Here is an 18,962-nt window from a genome sequence, read left to right on the forward strand (position 1 = left end):
TCAGGTTTCCTCTGCTGTTTCCACAGTTTAGTCAGGCCTCGTCTCATGTGGAGACATGCACGTCTGCTCTCCTCTCGATCTGGAAAAGAAACGTCAGCCTTCCTGTCAGGTTGACATAGTGATCAGTGGCTTTCTCTCGAGGTGCCACAGGGCTGTCACACCGCCATCGGCTTTTGAGTCAGTCCTTGGTGTGACCGTCGAGTCAGTGACAGGGGAATCAGATGTATCTGGTGTGCATTGGGACATCAGGGTCTTTTGAAATGGTGGCACGAACCCTGGAGTTCCACTCGAGTGTCAAGTGGAGACCGCCTCTCCTTGAGGTGATACAGGAACCCCGGGATTCCTTTCCTGAAGTAGGCAAATGGACTGTCCTCTCAGGTTGAGGTGGGAAAACAGGGGCTCTTCTTGAGTTGTGGTGGGACTCTCGGTGTTCCTGCCAAGTGCAGACGGCTATGTTGGGGAACTTTTTGAGTTGTCTCAAGGGTGTCAAGGATGCTTTCGAGGCTTAAGAGGGAAGTTGGGATTTCTCTCGAGACGCTGCAGTGGAAAAGGGCCTCATCTCGCGTTGAGGGGAGAATATCCTGGTTTTTCTCGAGTTTCGGCGGCAAAATTGGGTCCTTGACGAGTTACAATCGGAACCTCAGGGACCCGCTCATGGGGGCCTCAGGAACGTCCAGTCTTCATGTGAGTTGCTAGGGGCCTCTCGGGATTTCCCTCCAGTCGCTGCCAGGGCTGAGGTCCTCATCCGTACTTGAGACCGGAACCTCAGGATTCCTATCCCATGCCAACCTGGATCTTGGGGTACCTCTGGGGTTTCCACTGGGGAGTCATGCCTCATCTGGTGTGGAGACATGCACGTGCACTGCCCTTTGGAGCTGGAATAGCAGCGTCAGTCTTCCTGTCAGGTTGATATAAGGATCAATGGCTTTCTCTCGAGGTGCCACAGGGCTGTCATACGAGCCATCCTGTTTTGAGTCGGTCCTCGATGTGAGCATTGAGTCAGTTGCAGCGAAGTCAGGTGTATCTGGAGTGCATTGGGACATCAGTATCTTTTGAAATGTTGGCACGAACCCTGGAGTTCCAATCAAGTGTCAAGTGGAGACCGCCTCCTCTTGAGGTGCAACGGGAACGCTGGCATTCCTTTCCTGACAAATCAGGGAAACAGACTCTCCTCTCTGGTTGAGGAGGGAAAACCGGGGCTCTTGTTGAGTTGTGGCGGGACCTTAGGTGTTCCTCTCGAGTGGGGACAGCTATGGTGGGGAATTTCTTGAGTTGCCTCAAGGGTGTCAATGATCCTTTCGAGGCTCAAGAGGGATGATGGGATTTGTCTCAAGACGCCAAAACGGAAAAGGGCCTCATCTCTCATTGAGGGGAGATTCTCCTGATTTTTCTCGAATTGCTTTAGCAAACTTGGGGTCCCTCTCGAGTTACGACGGGGACCTCAGGGACCCGCTCGTGGGGGCCTCAGCAACGTCCAGTCTCCATGCGAGGTGCTAGGGGCCTCTCAGGATTCCTCTGCCTTTGCTGCCGGGGCCGAGGTACTCTTCTGGAGTAGAGGCCAGAAACTCAGGGTTTCGCTCCTGCGCCGACATGGATCTCAGGATTCCTCTAGGGTTTCCACAGGAGAGTCAGGCCTCATCTGGTGTGGAGATATGTACGTCCGCTCTCCTCTCAAGCTGGAATAGCAGCATCAGGCTTCCTCTCGGGTTGACATAGGGATCAGTGGCTTTCTCTCGAGGTACCCCAGGGCTGTCACACCCACCATGGTATTTTGACTTGGTCTTCGGGTGTCCATAGTGTCAGTTGCTAAGGAATCAGGTGTATCTGGTGTGTATTGGGACATCAGGGTCTTTTGAAATGGTGGCCTGACCCCTGGAGTTCCTCTCGAGAGTCAAGTGGAGACCTCCTCCACTTGAGGTGTGACGGATACACTGGAATTCCTTTCCCGACGAAGCAGGGAAACGCAACCTCCTCTCGCCTAAAGGAGGGAAAAGCGGGGCTCTTCTTGAGTTGTGGTGGGACACTCAGTGTTCCTCTCAAGTGCAGACGGCTATGTGGGGAACTTCTTTAGTGGCCTCTAGCGTGTCAAGGACCCTTTCGAGGCTCAAGAGGGAAGGTCGGATTTCTCTCGAGACGTCAAATTGGAAAAGGGCCTCATCTTGCATTCAGGGGAGAATCTCCTGTTTTTTCTTGAAGTGCAGTAGCAAACTTGGGATCCCTCTCCAGTTACGACGGGGACCTCAGGGACCCTCCCGATGGGGCCTCAGGAACGTCCAGTCTCCATGCGAGTTGCGAGGGGCCTCTTAGGATTCCTGTGCCGTCACTGCCAGGGCCTAGGTCTTCATCTAGAGTTGAGCCTGGAAACTCAGGGTTCCTCTTCTGTGCCGAAAAGGATCTCGGGTTTCCTCTGGGGTTTCCACAGGGGAGTCAGGCCTCCTCTCGTGTGGAGACATGCACGTCTGCTCTCCTCTGGAGCTGGAAAGGAAACGTCAGCCTTCCTGTCAGGTTGACATAGTGATCGGTGGCTTTCTCTCGAGGTGCCACAGCGCTGTCACACCCACCATCGGCTTTTGAGTTGGTCCTCGTGGTGACCGTCAAGTCAGTTACAGTGAGTCAGGTGTATCTTGTGTTCATTGGGACACTGGGGTCTTTTGAAATGCTGGCAGGAAACCTGGAGCTCCTCTCAAGTGTGAAGTGGAAACCGCCTCCTCTTGAGGTGTGACTGGAATGCTGGGATTCCTTTCCTGACGAAGCAGGGAAATGGACCCTCCTCTCGGGTTGAGGAGGGAAAACCGGGGCTCTTCTTGAAATGTGGTGGGACTCTCAGTGTTCCTCTAGAGTGGAGACGGCTATTGTGGTGAACTTCTTGAGTTGCCTCAAGAGTGTCAAGGACCCTTTCAAGGCTCAAGAGGGAAGGTGGGATTTCTCTCAGGACGCCACAGCGGAAAAGGGCATTATCTCGCGTTGAGGGGAGAATCTTCTGGCTTTCCTCGATTTCCAGTAGCAAAATTGGGGTCCATTGGAGTTATGATGGGGACCTCTGGGACGCGTTCGTGGGGGCCTCAGGAACGTCCAGTCTCCATGCTAGGTGCTAGGGGCCTCTTGGGATTCCTCTGCTGTTGCTGCCGGGGCTGAGGTCCTCTTCTGGAGTTGAGACCGGAACCTCAGGGTTCTGCTCCCGTGCCGACATGGAACTCAGTGTTCCTCAGCAGTTTCCACAGGGGAGTCAGGCCTCGTCTGGTGTGGAGACATGCACGTCCGCTCTCCTCTTGAGCTGGAAAAGCAGCGTCAGGCTCCCTCTCGTGTTGACATAGGGATCGGTTGCTTTTCTCGAGGTGCCTCAGGGCTGTCACACATGCCATCATGTTTTGAATTGGTCCTCAGGGTGACCGTCGAGTCAGTTGCAGGGGAGTCACGTGTATCTGGAGTGCTTTGGGACATTGGGCTCTTTTGAAATGGTAGAACTACCCCCTGGAGTTCTTCTCGAGTGTCTAGTGAAGACCGCCTCCCCTTGAGGTGCGACGGGAACGCTGGGATACCTTTCCCGACGAAGCAGGGAAATGGACCCTCCTCTCAGGATGAGGAGGCAAAACCGGGGCTCTTCTTGAGTTGTGGCAGGACCCTCGGTGTTCCTCTCATTTGAGACGGCTATGTCGGGGAACTTCTTGAGTTGTCTCAAGGGTGTCAAGATCCTTTCGAGGCTGAAGTGGGAATGTGGGATTTCTTTCGAGACGCCACAGCAGAAAAGGGCCTCATCTCGTGTTGAGGGGAGAATCTTCTGATTTTTCTCGAGTTGCAGCAGCAAACTTGGGGTCCCTTTCATGTTATGATGGGAAACTCAGGGACCCACTCTTGGGGGCCTCAGGAATGTCCGGTCTCCATGTGAGTTTCGAAGGGCCTCTCGGGATTCCTCTGAAGTTGCTTCTGGGGCCATGGTCCTCACCATGAGTTGAGGCCAGTACCTCAGGGTTCCTCTCCCATGCCTACATGGATCTCGGGGTTCCTCTTGGGTTTGCACAGGAGAGTCAGGCCTCGTCTCGTGTGGAGACATGCACTTCCACTCTTCTTTCAAGCTGGAAAAGCAGCGTCAGGCTTCCTGTCATGGTTGACATAGGGATCGGTGGCTTTCGCTTGAGGTGCCACAGGTCTGTCACACCCGCCATCGTGTTTTCAGTCGTTCCTCAGTGTGACCATCGAGTCAGTTGCAGGGCATTCAGGTGTATCTGGAGTGCATTGGGTATTCAGGGTCTTTTGAAATGGTAGCACGACCCCTGCAATTCCTATCGAGTTTCACGTGGAGATCGCCTCCTCTTGAGGTGGCCAAGGGAATGTCGGTTTCCTTTCCCAACGAAGCAGGGAAACAGACTGCCGAGGTCCAGCCCTGGTGGATCCAGGATGATTCGAAGAGGAGACGGATAGGCGAGGAAAACTTCTTTATTTAGAGATATAAGATTAGATTAGGAAGAAATAGTATAGTAGGAAATTTAGGGGGAGAAAAAGAGACTGAATAACTTGGTTTACAGGGAAAACCAATGAAACCTCGAGACAAGAGGTTTGCCCCATCTACTTTAGGCCACTAGCACCCACTTGAATATCGAAGGGTGCCCTGCCTTAGGCTCCCTTTTGCATGGATCTTAGCCTCCAGGGCAAGTAAGTAGACGTGGTGAGCCTCCCCTCTCCAGATGGGAATTCAGCCAAATAACGGGAGAAAAGAATGATATGGGGAAGCCCAGCATCAGTGCAAGACTCCAAAAATTTTATTTTTCAAAATCAGCTTATATACCCCAAATTGTACACAAAGAAAACGGAATATGCAGAGTTACGCAGGGGCAGCAGTCGTGACCCTCATTGAGACCAGGCTTTCTTTTTGCATACCTTCCCGTATACAAAAGGTCTCAGGTGGTTTACACTATCTTCTGGCCAAGAGGCCTGTTAACATTTTTATGGCTCTCTTCCTGGATAATTGTCCAGAAAACTCCTTTCCCCAGAAGGGTTTTTCTTTACTCTGCATCATCCTCAAAGTACTAAATAAAGTCACACTCCTGTAGAACAAAGGTGCAGTGGGTTATAACAAAGAAAGCACTTAACTCAAAGATCTAATGTTGCTAATACCAGGTCTACTACCTGTTTTTCTATATACCAACTATATCTAAAAATAAAATATATGAAAATTTGGCAGCAAGTATTGCCTCAACGAATGAAACCTTTAATCAGTCCTATTCTAATGATTTTGACTCCTTGGAAGCCCCTACATTCCTAGGATGTTTTAAGCTTCCTGTGCTTCCCGTAAGCTTCCTGTGCTTCCCGCAGTCAGGAGGCCTCAATAACATGCGCAGCTGTACGAGTCCTGATGGCAGGCTAGAAAGCCATCAGAGGGGTTTTGAATTGAAACACCCTTTCAAATGCAGAAGACTAAAGCCTTGAGATGACATTTTCCAGAGTGTGTCAGAAGAGTGGAAAAGCAGAGTACAAAGGCTGGCAGACTTTGGTTTTCTGGGGTATATGCTCAGGAAATACCAGGGCGAAAACCTGAGATCTGACTCGACCTGGCCCATCAGATCTCTGTCGCATGACCTTGTCACAGGTGGGATTCCTCACGCTGGCTCCCGGCATCTCCCCCTTTTTTGTTTTTTAAAGCGACCAGGCGTAAGTCAGTTGCAAGATTCCTAATGCTCTGCAGAAGAATCCTGACAATATAGGGAAGAATGATTATAAGGAGCAAGATTATAGCACCCAGAGCAACATAGCTAGAATCTGTAGACAGAATAGTCTTTCCAGAAATGAATTTACAGAAGGTGTTGAAAAAGTCATTGGCTACTCTTGCAGCGGTAAAATCTAATTAGGAGTGTTCCAAGGTCTGAATCTGATTATGAAGTATCCCTAAGTCTAAACTAACATCTGGAATGAAAACTGACCTTTTCCAGTCCTGTGGCCACTGATGAGTTTTCCAAATTTGCTGGTATATTGAGTGCAGCAGTTTCACATCATCATATTTCAGGAGATCCAAACAGTCCATTCTGAAGGAGATCAACCCTGGGATTTCTTTGGAAAGAATGATGCTTAAGCTGAGGCTCCTGTCCTTTGGCCATCTCATGCGAAGAGTTGACTCATTGGAAAAGACTCTGATGCTGGGAGGGATTGGGGGCAGGAGGAGAAGGGGATGACCAAGGATGAGATGGCTGGATGGCATCACGGACTCGATGGATGTGCGTCTGAGTGAACTCCAGGAGATGGTGATGGACAGGGAGGCCTGGCGTGCTGCAATACATGGGATCGCAAAGAGTCGGACACGACTGAGCAACTGAACTGAACTGAACTGAAACTAATCTGAGCTGTTCCAAACACCAAAAACTTGATTTTTCAACATATTGGTCATTTACACTTGTTGAGTCAATGATTGCTGCCCTAGTAACAATTATAATAACAATAACAGTTGTAACACAGCAAGACCATAATTATCATACCAATAAGTTGTTGGTTACAGGCTTCATAGGGTGGACATTTTAAAACCATGAAAGAGCAAACATTTTATTGAGGAGTTAAGATGAAAGCATACATTGTTCACAAGACACTACATTAAGTCCATTTGTTCATTAAGTTTTTCCGGAATCATTGATAAAAAGAAAAACATAAGGAGATGATAAACAAGCCAGAATAGACTAAATAGAGTCATTTTCTGGTTGGAGTTTGCGCTTCAGCAGCTGTCAGTCCCGCCGGGATCTTGATGTTTATCTTGTCTCACCTGCAGGCCAGAGCGGCGGCCCTCGCCCCGCCCTCCCCTGAACCGGCGTTGGCCCTAGTGGCAGCCAAGCGACACGAAAATTTGAGCAAATAGTATACAGTTCCCATATATCTCCTTTCCCCATCAAGCCTCTATCCCATAGTTTCATAGATGGACGCTGGCGCTGCTACCGGCTATGAGTGCGGTGCACTGGGTCCGGTCAGTCAGTCAGGCTGGCCCCGCCCACGGCTCTCGGCACTCAGCTGTTTCCCATGGTGGCGGCGGCAGAGGAGTTCCCTTTTTCTTTTTTGGTGAACCAGGTGCCTGGGGGACTGTGATATGATGAATCAGCCTGTCTGGGATCCAAATTGACGAATCTGTGTCCTGTGGAAAAAATACAAGCACTTCCTTGACCCGCAGTTAATGGGTCAGGACCTTTTCGTTGTCTGGAGGAGGTCTTTTCACTTTATCAATGGCTTTACATTTTACTGTTCCAGATGAATCAGCATTTAACTTATTACGAAGAGAACATGTTGCAAAATCTGATGGGGGAAAACTACACTTAAATTCTCCTTTCTTAATTTTTGAATTAACAAAGCATGTGAGGGTAAATGATGCAAGATTTGACCACAATAATTTCCTATAGCAATCTGCCAATCATAATCAAACATTTGAAAAGCATCAAGTTGTTCTCTATTATATGGAATTACAATTTTTGATGGCTCTTTACTAAACAATTTAATAAATCAATACACTTGAATTAATCTTTATGAATAATATATCAATTAATATATATATTGCAGCAATACAGCATGCACACGACCAATACCAACCAACACAAACCAATGCATTGTAATAATACATGTCTCACACACACAATAAAATTATACAGTATATATAACATATGTTATCTCAGCATGTCAATCTATACCAATTAATATCAGCCACATACATATTATATTACTGCAATATACACACTATGTATATATAATTATACAGTATATATTCAATATGTATATATATAGTATACATATTAATTTATATACTAATTAATTAAGTATAATCTATAAGTAGAATTAGGTAGACCCCCTCCTTTTTTTTTTTTTTTGCAGGTTTAATTATTGGTTCCCATGATCACCAGTGGTTATGGCTCAATTTAACTATACCAATTTATCAACCTTTCATATCCTTAAAGATAACATAAGTAAAAATTATGATTTCTTATCAAAAACGTTTAGGGTTTTCAAATATTTGCTCTCCCTCCTCCCCTCACCTTAAGACATTTCAAATAAACTAAAAATAAACACATCTCACCTGCAACATTCCTTAGCAATCATTTGACGTATAAAATTTTAACTATGCCCCCAGTTATTTAAAGACACAAAAATGGCTGCCTACCAATCTATCTTGTCACAAGTTAGAAATACTGCATTTAAGAATTAACATGAGGGTTTCAAGTTTCTTCTAGTTTAGACATTTAAACCTTTATTATATTTTATTTATACCCACACCCAATTAGGCAAACTGTAATTATGCAAATATATTTATATTATATATTTATATCAACATATGAAGTATTGTTAATTGTACCGCCTATTGATAACTAAGAAATTGAGAAATCCCTTTTCCGAGCAACTCCTATTTGAGACAGCATGTCCCTCCCCCATAGGGTAAAAGGGGAGCGAAGGAAGTACATAGAGTTAGAAAAGTTTCACAGGTATCCTCAAACCTCCAATCTACATTTTTGTACTTTTAACTACTGTGGGGGCTTGAGGGCAAATGAAACAAAGTTTGACCCGTGAAATCTATCAGGGCAACTTGCCAATCATCACTATTTTGTAAAAGACTTGCAGTTGATCCTCATTGAATGGAATTACTATATTTGTTACTTCTTTTCCAAAAAGTTCCACACTTCCCTTTCTTCGTTTTATAATTAATTGTGCCACCAAGCTGGAATAAGATAAAACTATTTTTCTTGGGGTCACTGGTAGATGGAACCCATGGGCCTTCTTGTTATGAGCATCCTGTTTTGTGGCAAGAATAATTCAATCTCTTTTTGGTAATATTAATATTAATAAACTGATCATTTAAAGCCTCGTCTACTTTAACAAAAGCCAACTCTGTCTCACAAGTCAACCTTTTCCTAGAACTGGGATTAGGATCGCTTCTTAATCAAACAAAGGCTTTAAATCTGCAGTAGTCAGTTTTAATGTGGGCATATACAATAAATATTCCCTAATAATTTTTGGAAATCATTTAAAGTTAGTAAACAATTTCTCTGCAGCTTTAAAGGGACACTATCAGTTTTCAAAACTTTTGGCAAACCTAAATATAAGAAGCAAGTAAAGAGCTGTTTCACAATATCTTTATAAGCTTTTCCAATGATCTTTTTATAACCCAAATCTGGTCTATAGCTTTTTTAGGTGACAAGCAACCATCTAATCTTTGCTTGAATACCTCCAGCAATGGGGAGCTCACTACTCACCAAGGTTTTAAACTCTCTCTCACCTCTTCCTCTACAGCATTCTCATCCTGCATACCACTTTCTCTAATCCTATGAATCATTTTTAGTGGTATGTGTGGCCAGGAGCTGGGCCAGTCTTTTCCTGAAATGCAAGAAACATCTGCTCCTGTGTCTAATAACCCTACAATAGACTTGCCACTGATGAGAATAGTTTTCATAGGGCATTTCTGAGTAATTTCTGTTACCCAAAAAACCATATCACTAGACCCAAATCCTTTATCCTGCCTTTCATTCTGAGTACCTGTGTGCCCAATTGCAGTGTGGTAAGGCAAGAGCAAAAGTTGGGCTATTCTCTGTCCCTGATGTATTTGGAAAGTTTTAGTTGGGGGTGAAATCATTATCTGAATTTCTCCTGTATAATCTGAGTCAATTACTCCAGGGATAATTGTAAGACCTTGCAAAGCTAAGGAGCTTCTGCCTAGTATAATTCCTATTAAACCTGTTGGTAATGGGCCTTTAACTCCTGTAGGGATTTTTATAGTGGGGCTAAGTGGTGTTAATATTGTTGAAGTGGTGGAACTGAGGTCCAGTCCTGCGCTGCCTGGAGTTGTTTGGCATGGCTTGTTGTCTCTGTTTAGCAGGACATTGCCAGCAAAAATGTTATATTTGACCATAAGAGAAATATTTTCTATTTGTAAAATCCTTTTTGTTACGATTATTTTTCTTTCTTTTTACTTTTTTTTTTCCTTTTTGCTTGGGTGAGCCTCCCCCCCCCCAACCCCGAGGGGGTTTTCTGCAAGGAGCAGGCTCTGTTTTAGAAGCTCCTTTGCTTTAAAAACGTGTCCCTATCTTTTTCAACCTTAGGCAATGTTCTAGGAGGTGCAAGCGGAGGTGGGGTGGTCGCTGTAAATCAGAAAATGTTGGATAAATTTTTCAAGGTTTGCATAAAGGGGGAGGGGGCTCACCAGGGCGCCTGGCCGCAGGATCCTGTAAGTCCTGTCCTTCCTCTGGAGGTAGAGCACAGTGTCCCTCCTTTTGTTCGCCAATGGCAAAAAATATGACCTGCGTAGAATGTGGTGACCCACTAACATCCACCGCTATAGCCTCTCCCATAGTCTATCTAACAGCCTCATGACAGGGGTCCAGAACATTTCTAATCATATTCTACAGAACAAAAGCATTTACAGGAACTTTTTGTGGCTCATGAAAAGTATAATAAGTTTTTAGCTGTTATTATACCTTCACCCAAGTATTTAAATTAACAGTACTCTCTTTTGAAAACCAAGGACATTGTTCTCATACAGATGAAAAAAAAAGAATGAATATTGGATTTCTTAACTTTAATTTCTCGTTTAGTTAGCAACTGCAAGATTACTCTTATAAAAAGCTGTCTTTGTTTTGATTCACTGTTACCCATGTCAGAAAATTAAGAGTTATAGAAAAGTCTGCCTTGACAAAGCTTTTGCCTTAGTCAAGGAGGGTTTTCTTTTCAACCCAAAGATAGAAAAGTCTATCTTGTCAAGGGTTTTACCCTGGGCAAGGAGGGTTTTCTTTTCAACTGGAAGAAAGCAGGTTTCTCTTAAACCCTTCAACACTTCCCACTCCTACTCACCCTGTCTATCCTACAGGGGGGTCTGCAGCACCCTGAGTGGGGTCCTATCCATTGTGAAAACTCAACACTGGGGGGAGTAACTGAAGTTACTCTGGGGGGAGTGACTGAATCACTCCAGGGGGAGCACCAAGGAGTGCTCCAGGGGGAGTAATTGCTCTGAAGAACCCACCTGCAAATAGCCTGTTCGGTGGCCACTTGCCAGGGTCCAGCCCCGGTGGATCCAGGATGATTCAAAGAGGAGATGGATAGGCGAGGAAAACTTCTTTATTTAGAGATATAAGATTAGATTAGGAAAAAATAGTATAGTAGGAAATTTAGGGGGAGAAAAAGAGACTGAATAACTTGGTTTACGGGGAAAACCAATGAAACCTCGAGACAAGAGGTTTGCCCCATCTACTTTAGGCCACTAGCACCCACTTGAATATCGAAGGGTGCCCTGCCTTAGGCTCCCTTTTGCATGGATCTTAGCCTCCAGGGCAAGTAAGTAGACGTGGTGAGCCTCCCCTCTCCAGATGGGAATTCAGCCAAATAACGGGAGAAAAGAATGATATGGGGAAGCCCAGCATCAGTGCGAGACTCCAAAAATTTTATTTTTCAAAATCAGCTTATATACCCCAAATTGTACATAAAGAAAATGGAATATGCAGAGTTACGCAGGGGCAGCAGTCGTGACCCTCATTGAGACCAGGCTTTCTTTTTGCATACCTTCCTGTATACAAAAGGTCTCAGGTGGTTTACACTATCTTCTGGCCAAGAGGCCTGTTAACATTTTTATGGCTCTCTTCCTGGATAATTGTCCAGAAAACTCCTTTCCCCAGAAGGGTTTTTCTTTACTCTGCATCATCCTCAAAGTACTAAATAAAGTCACACTCCTGTAGAACAAAGGTGCAGTGGGTTATAACAAAGAAAGCACTTAACTCAAAGATCTAATGTTGCTAATACCAGGTCTACTACCTGTTTTTCTATATACCAACTATATCTAAAAATAAAATATATGAAAATTTGGCAGCAAGTATTGCCTCAACGAATGAAACCTTTAATCAGTCCTATTCTAATGATTTTGACTCCTTGGAAGCCCCTACATTCCTAGGATGTTTTAAGCTTCCTGTGCTTCCCGCAGTCGGGAGGCCTCAAACAATCACATGCACAGCTGTATGAGTCCTGATTGCAGGCTAGAAAGCCATCAAAGGGGTTTTGAATTGAAACACCCTTTCAAATGCAGAAGACTAAAGCCTTGAGATGACATTTTCCAGAGTGTGTCAGAAGAGTGGAAAAGCAGAGTACAAAGGCCGGCAGACTTTGGTTTTGGGGGGTACATGATCAGGTAATACCATGGGGAGAACCTGAGATCTGACTTGACCTGGACCATCAGATCTCTGCCACATGACTTTGTCACTGGTGGGATTCCTCACGCTGGCTCCCGGCAATGGACCCTCCTCTCTGGATGAGAAGGGAAAACAGGGGCTCTTCTTGAGTTGTGGCGGGACCCTTGGTTTTCCTCTCAAGTGGAGATGGGTATGGCGGGGAACTTCTTGAATTGCCTCAAGGGTGTCAAGGACCCTTTCGAGGCTCAAGAGGGAAGGTGGGACTTCTCTCGAGACGCCGCAGCGAAAAAGAGCCTCATCTCACATTGAGGGGAGAATCTCCTGCTTTTTCTCAAGTTATGGCAGCAAACTTGGGGTCCCTCTCGAGTTACGACAGGGACCTCAGGGACCCACTCGTGGGGGCCTCAGGAACATCCAGTCTCCATGCGAGTTGCGAGGGGCCTCCCAGGATCCCTTTGTATTTGCTGCCAGGGCTGAGGTCCTCATCTGGAGTTGAGGCCAGAACCTCAGGTTTCCTCTCCCGTGCCTACATGGATCTCAGGGTTCCTCTGGGGATTACACAGGTGAGTCAGGCCTCGTCTCGTGTAGAGACATGCACATCCGATCACCTCTCGAGCTGGAAAAGAAGCTTCAGGATTCCTCTCGGGTTGACATAGGGATCGGTGGCTTTCTCTCGAGGTGCCATAGGGCTGTCACACCTGCCATCGGCTTTTGAGTCAGTCTTGGGGGTGACTGTCGAGTCAGTTGCAGGGGAGGCAGGTGTATCTGGAGTGCATTAGGACATTGGGGTCTTCTGAAATGGTGGCACAACCCCTGGATTTCCTCTCGAGTGTCAAGTGGAAACCGCCTCCACTTGAGGTGTGATGGAAATGCCAGGATTCCTTTCCTGAAGAAGCAGGGAAACGGACCCTCACCTCAGGAGGAGGAGGGAAACCTGGGGCTCTTCTTGAGTTGTGGCGGGACCCTCAGTGTTCCTCTAAAGTGGAGATGGCTATGTCGGGGAACTTCTTGAGTTGCCTCAAGGATGTCCAGGACCCTTTCGAGGCTCAAGAGGGAAGGTGGGATTTCTCTCGTGATGCCGCAGCAGAAAAGGCCTCATCTTGCGTTGAGGGGAGAATCTCCTGGTTTTTCTCGACTTGTAGCAGCAAACTTGGGGTCCCCCTCAAGTTACGACTGGGACCGCAGGGACCCACTCATGGGGGCTTCAGGAACGTCCAGTCTCCAAGCGAGTTGCGCAGGACCTCTAGGGACTCTTCGGCAGCCATTTCTGGGGCTGAGATCCTCATCTGGAGTTGAGGCCGGAACCTCAGGGTTCCTCTCCCTTGGTTACATGGATGTTGGGGTTCCTCTGGGTTTTCCACAGTGGAGTCAGGCCTCGTCTCGTGTGGAGACATGCATGTCCACTCTCCTCTCGAGCCTGAAAAGCAGTGTCAGGCTTCCTGTCGGGTTAATAAGGGATCGGTGGCTTTCTCTCTAGGTGCCAAAGGGCTGTCACACATGCCATCGTGTTTTGAGTCGAACTTCGTGATGACCTTCGAGTCAGCGCACAGGAGTCAGGTGAATATGGGATGCATTGGGACATCAGGGCTTTTAAAATGGTGGCACGACCCCTGGAGTTCCTCTTGAGTGTCAAGTTGAGACCGCCTGCTCTTGAGGTGAGACAGGAACGCTGGGATTCTTTTCCTGACAAAACAGGGAAACGGGCACTCCTCTCCAGATGAGGAGGGAAAACCAGGGCTCTTCTTGAGTTTTGGCAGGACCCTCGTTTTTCCTCTCGGGTGGAGTCAGTTATGTTGGGGAACTTTAGAGTTGCCTCAAGGGTGTCAAGCACACTTTCGAGGCTCAAGAGGGAAGGTGAGATTTCTCTTGAGAAGCCACAGCGGAAAAAGGCCTCATCTCGCATTGAGGGGAGAATCCCCTGGTTTTTCTCGAGTTGCTGCAGCAAACTTGAGGTCCCTCTCCAGTTATGACGGAGAACCCAGGGACCCGCTCGTGTGGCCTCAGGAAAATCCAGTCTCCATACGAGTTACGAAGGGTGTCTCGGGATTCCTCTGTGGTTGCATCCGGGGCCAAGGTCCTCTTCTGGAGTTGAGGCCAGAACCTCAGGGTTCCTCTCCCGTGCCGACATGGATCTCGGGATTTCTCTGGAGTTTCCACAGGGAAGTCTGGCCTCATCTCATGTGGAGATATGCAAGTCCGCTCTCCTCTCGAGCTGGAAAAGCAGTGTCAGGTTTCCTGTTGGGTTGACATAGGGATCGGTGGCTTTGTCTCGAGGTGCTACAGGGTTGTCACACCATCCGTCATGTTTAGAGTCGATCCTTGGGGTGACCGTCGAGTCAGTGCAGGGGAGGCAGGTGTATCTGGAGTGCATTGAGACATCAGGGTCTTTTGAAATGGTGGCACAACCCTGGAGTTCCTTTTGAGTGTCAAGTTGAGACCACCTTATCTTGAGGTGCGATGGGAACACCAGGATTCCTTTCCCGACAAAGCAGAAAAAAGGACCCCCCTCTCAAGATGAGTAGGGAAATCCGAGGCTCTTCTTGAGTTGTGGTGGGACCCTCGGTGTTCCTCTCAAGTGGAGATGGGTATGTCGCGGAAATTCTTTACTAGCCTCAAGGGTGTCAAGGACCCTTTCGAGGCTCAAGAGGGAAGGTGGGATTTCTCTGAAGATGCCGCAGCAGGAAAGCACCTCATCTCACGTTGAGGTGAGAATCTCCTGGTTTTTCTCTAGTTGAGGTAGCAAACCTGGGGTTCCTCTCATGTTATGACGGGGACCTCAGGGACCCGCTCGTGTGGCCTCATGAAAGTCCAGTCTCCATGCAAATTGTGAAGGGCTTCTCTGCATTCCTCTGCAGTCACTGCCGTGGCCGAGGTCCTCATCTGGAATAGAGGCCAGAACCTCAGGATTCCTCTCCAGTGCCAACATGGACCACAGGGTTCCTCTGGAGTTTTAACAGGGGAGTCCGTCCTCGTCTTATGCGGAGACATCCAAGTCCGGTCTGCTCTCGAGCTGGAAAAGCAGTGCGGGGTCCTGTCATTTTGATATATGGACCGATGGCTTTCTCTCCAGGTGCCACAGGGCTGTTGTGGTGACCTTCGAGTCAGTGCATAGGAGTCACGTGAATATGCAGTGTATTGGGACATCGGGGGCTTTTGAAATGGTGGAAGGACCACTGGAGTTCCTCTCAACTGTCAAGTTGAGACCGCCAACACTTGAGTTGCGATGGGATCGCCGGGATTCCTTTCCCAATGAAACAGGGAAATGGACCCTCCTCTCGAGATAAGGTGGGATACTTGGGGCTCTTCTTGAGTTTTGGCGGGACCCTCAGTGTTCCTCTCGAGTGGAGACGGGTATGTCGCAGAAATTCTTAAGTTGCCTCAAGGATGTCAAGGACCATTTCGAGGCTCAAGAGTGAAGGTGAGATTTCTCTTCAGAAGCCGCAGTGGGAAAAGACCTCATCTCGCATTGAGGGGAGAATCTCTTGGTTTTTCTCGAGTTGTGGCAGCAAACTTGGGGTTCCTCTCGAGTTATGATGAGGACCTCAGGGACCCGCTCGTGTGGCCTCAGGAAAGTCCAGTCTCCATGCGAGTTGCGAGGGGCCTCTCAGGATTCCTCTGCAGTCGCTGCTGGGGCCGAGGTCCTCATCTGGATTTGAGGCCAGGATCTCAGGCTTCCTCTCCAGTGCCGACATGGATCTTGGGGTTCCTCTGGAGTTTCCACAAGGGAGTCAGGCCTCATCTCGTGTGGAGACATGCAAGTCCGCTCTCCTCTCGAGCTGGAAAAGCAGTGTCAGGTTTCCTGTCGGTTGACATAGGGATCAGTGGCTTTTTCTCGAGGTGCCGCAGGGCTGTCACACCTACCATCATGTTTTGAGTTGATCCTTGGGGTGACCATCGAGTCAGTGCAGGGGAGGCAGGTGTATCTGGAGTGCATTGGGACAATGGAGTCTTTTGAAATGGTGGCACGACCCCTGGAGTTCCTCTCGAGTGTCAAGTGGAGATGGTATCCTCTTGAGGTGCGACGGGAACGCTGGGATTCCTTTCTCGACGAAGCAGAGAAATGGGCCTTCCTCTTGAGAGGAGGTGGAGTACCCGGGGCTCTTGAGTTGTGCTGGGACCCTCGGTGTTCCTCTCGAGTAGAGACGGGTATGACGGGGAACTTCTTGAGTTGCCTCAAGGGTGTCAAGGACCCTTTGGAGGCTCAAGAGGGATGGTAGGATTTCTCTCAAGAAGCCGCAGGGGAAAAAGGTCTCATCTCGCATTGAGGGGAGAATCTCCTGGTTCTTCTCGAGTTGTGGCAGCAAAGTTGGGGTTCCTCTCAAATTACGATGGGGACCTCAGGGACCGGCTCGTGTGTCCTCCGGAATGTCCAGTCTCCATGCGAGTTGCGAGGGGCCACTCGGGATTCCTCTGCAGTTGCTGCCGGGGCCGAGGTCCTCAACTTGAGTTGATGCCAGAACCTCCTGTCCAGTGCCAAAATGGATCTCTGGCTTCCTGTGGAGTTTCCACAGTCGATACAGGCCTCATCTTGTGTGGAAACATTCACAACCACTCTCCTCTCGAGTTGGAAAAGCAGTGTCAGGATTCCTGAGGGGTTGACCTAGGGATCGGTGGCTTTCTCTCGAGGTGCCACAGGGCTGTCACACCTGCCATCGTGTTTCCAGTCAATCCTCAGATAGACCGTCGAGGCAATGCAGGGGAGTCAGATATATCTGAAGTGCATTGGAACATCGGGGTCTTTTGAAATACACGACCCCTTGAGTTCCTCTCGAGTGTCAAGGTGAGACCGCCCTCTCTTATGGTGCTTCGGGAATGGCAGGATTCTTTTCCCGACGAAGCAGGGAAATGGACCCTCCTCTCGGGATAAGGAGCGATACCCCGGTCTCTTCCTGAGTTGTGGCAGGACCCTCGGTGTTCCTCTTGAGTGGAGATGGGTATGTCGAGGAACTTCTTGAGTTGCCTCAAGGGTGTCAAGGACTCTTTTGAGGCTCAAGAGGCAAGGTGGGATTTCTCTCGAGATGCCGCAGTGGAAAAGGGCCTCATCTCGCCTTGAGGGGAGAATCTCCTGGTTTTCCTCGAGTTGCAGGAACAAATCTGGGGTTCCTCTTGAGTTACATCGGGGACCTCAGGGAGCCGCTCATGTGGCCTCAGGTAAGTCCAGTCTCCATGTGAGTTGCGAGGGGCCTCTTGGGATTCCTCTGCAGTCGCTGTTGGGGCCTAGGTCCTCATCTGGAGTTGAGGCCGGAAGCTCAGTGTTCCTCTCCAGTGCTGATGTGGATCTCGGTGTTCCTCTGGACTTTCCACAGGGGAATCAGTCCTCATCTCGTGTGGAAACATGCAAGTCCGCTCTCCTCTCGAGCTGGAAAAGCAGTGGCAGGCTTCTTCTCAGGTTGACATTGGGATCGGTGGCTTTCTCTTGAGGACCCACAGGGCTGTCACACCTGCCATTGTGTTTTGAGTCGATCCTCGGAGTGACCGTCGAGTCAGTGCAGGGGAGTCATATGTATCTTGAGTGCATTGGGACATCGGGGTCTTTTGAAATGGTGGCACGATCCCAGGATTTCCTCTCGAGTGTCAAGTTGAGGCCGCCTCCTGTTGAGGTGTGACGGGAACGCCTGGATTTCTTTCCCAACGAAGCAGGGAAATGGACCCTCCTCTCGGGATGAGGAGGGAAAACCGGGGTTCACTAAGCGCAGGTGGCGGTGGCAGGCCGGCACACTTACTGCAGCTGAATTCTACCCCACCTCCGAGGTCAGGGGTGGTGGCTGAGAGGAGCTACCCCACGTCCTAGGCCAGGGGCGACAACCAATAGGAGTTACCCCGCGTTTGAGGCCACGGATTGGGGCCTGAAGGAGCTACCCCACTTCTGAGGCTAGGGGCAGTGGCAGAGAGGAGGACCCTGGGGCTGAGGCCAGGGGCAGCGCCTGAGGCCAGGGGCGGCGGCTGGGAGGAGCAACCGCACGCCCAAGGAGTGGTGGCTGTGCAGGCGCAGGAAGTCCTAGAGGAGCCATCCCACGTTGAAGGTCAGGAAGGGCGGTGGGAGGAGATAACCCTCATCCAAGGTAAGGAGCAGCAGCTGTGCTTTGCTGGAGCAGCCTTGAAGAAATACCCCATGCCCAATGTAAGAGAAACCCAAGTAAGATGGTAGGTGTTGCAAGAGGGCGTCAGAGGGCAGACACACTGAAACCATACTCACAGAAAACTAGTCATTCTAATCACACTAGGACCACAGCCTTGTCTAACTCAATGAAACTAAGCCATGCCCGCAGGGCCACCCAAGACGGGCGGGTCATGGTGGGGAGGTCTGACAGAATGTGGTCCACTGGAGAAGGGAATGGCAAACCACTTCAGTATTCTTGCCTTGAGAACCCCATGAACAGTATGAAAAGGCAAAATGGTAGGATACTGAGAGAGGTACTCCCCAGGTCAGTAGGTACCCAATATGCTACTAGAGGTCAGTGAAGAAATAACTCCAGAAAGAATGAAGGGATGGAGCCAAAGCAAAAACAATACCCAGCTGTGGATGTGACTGGTGATAGAAGCAAGGTCCAATGCTGTAAAGAGCAATATTGCATAGGAACCTGGAATGCCAGGTCTATGAATCAAGGCAAATTGGAAGTGGTCAAACAGGAGATGGCAAGACTGAACGTCGACATTCTAGGAATCAGCAAACTAAAATGGACTGGAATGGGTGAATTTAACTGAGATGACCATTATATCTACTACTGCGGGCAGGAATCCCTTGGAAGAAATGGAATAGCCATCAGGGTCAACAAAAGAGTCCAAAATGCAGTACTTGGATGCAATCTCGAAAATGACAGAATGATCTCTGTTTATTTC

Source organism: Capra hircus, chromosome 22, assembly GCF_001704415.2.
Source record: "Capra hircus breed San Clemente chromosome 22, ASM170441v1, whole genome shotgun sequence".
NCBI classification, from domain to species: Eukaryota; Metazoa; Chordata; class Mammalia; order Artiodactyla; family Bovidae; genus Capra; species Capra hircus.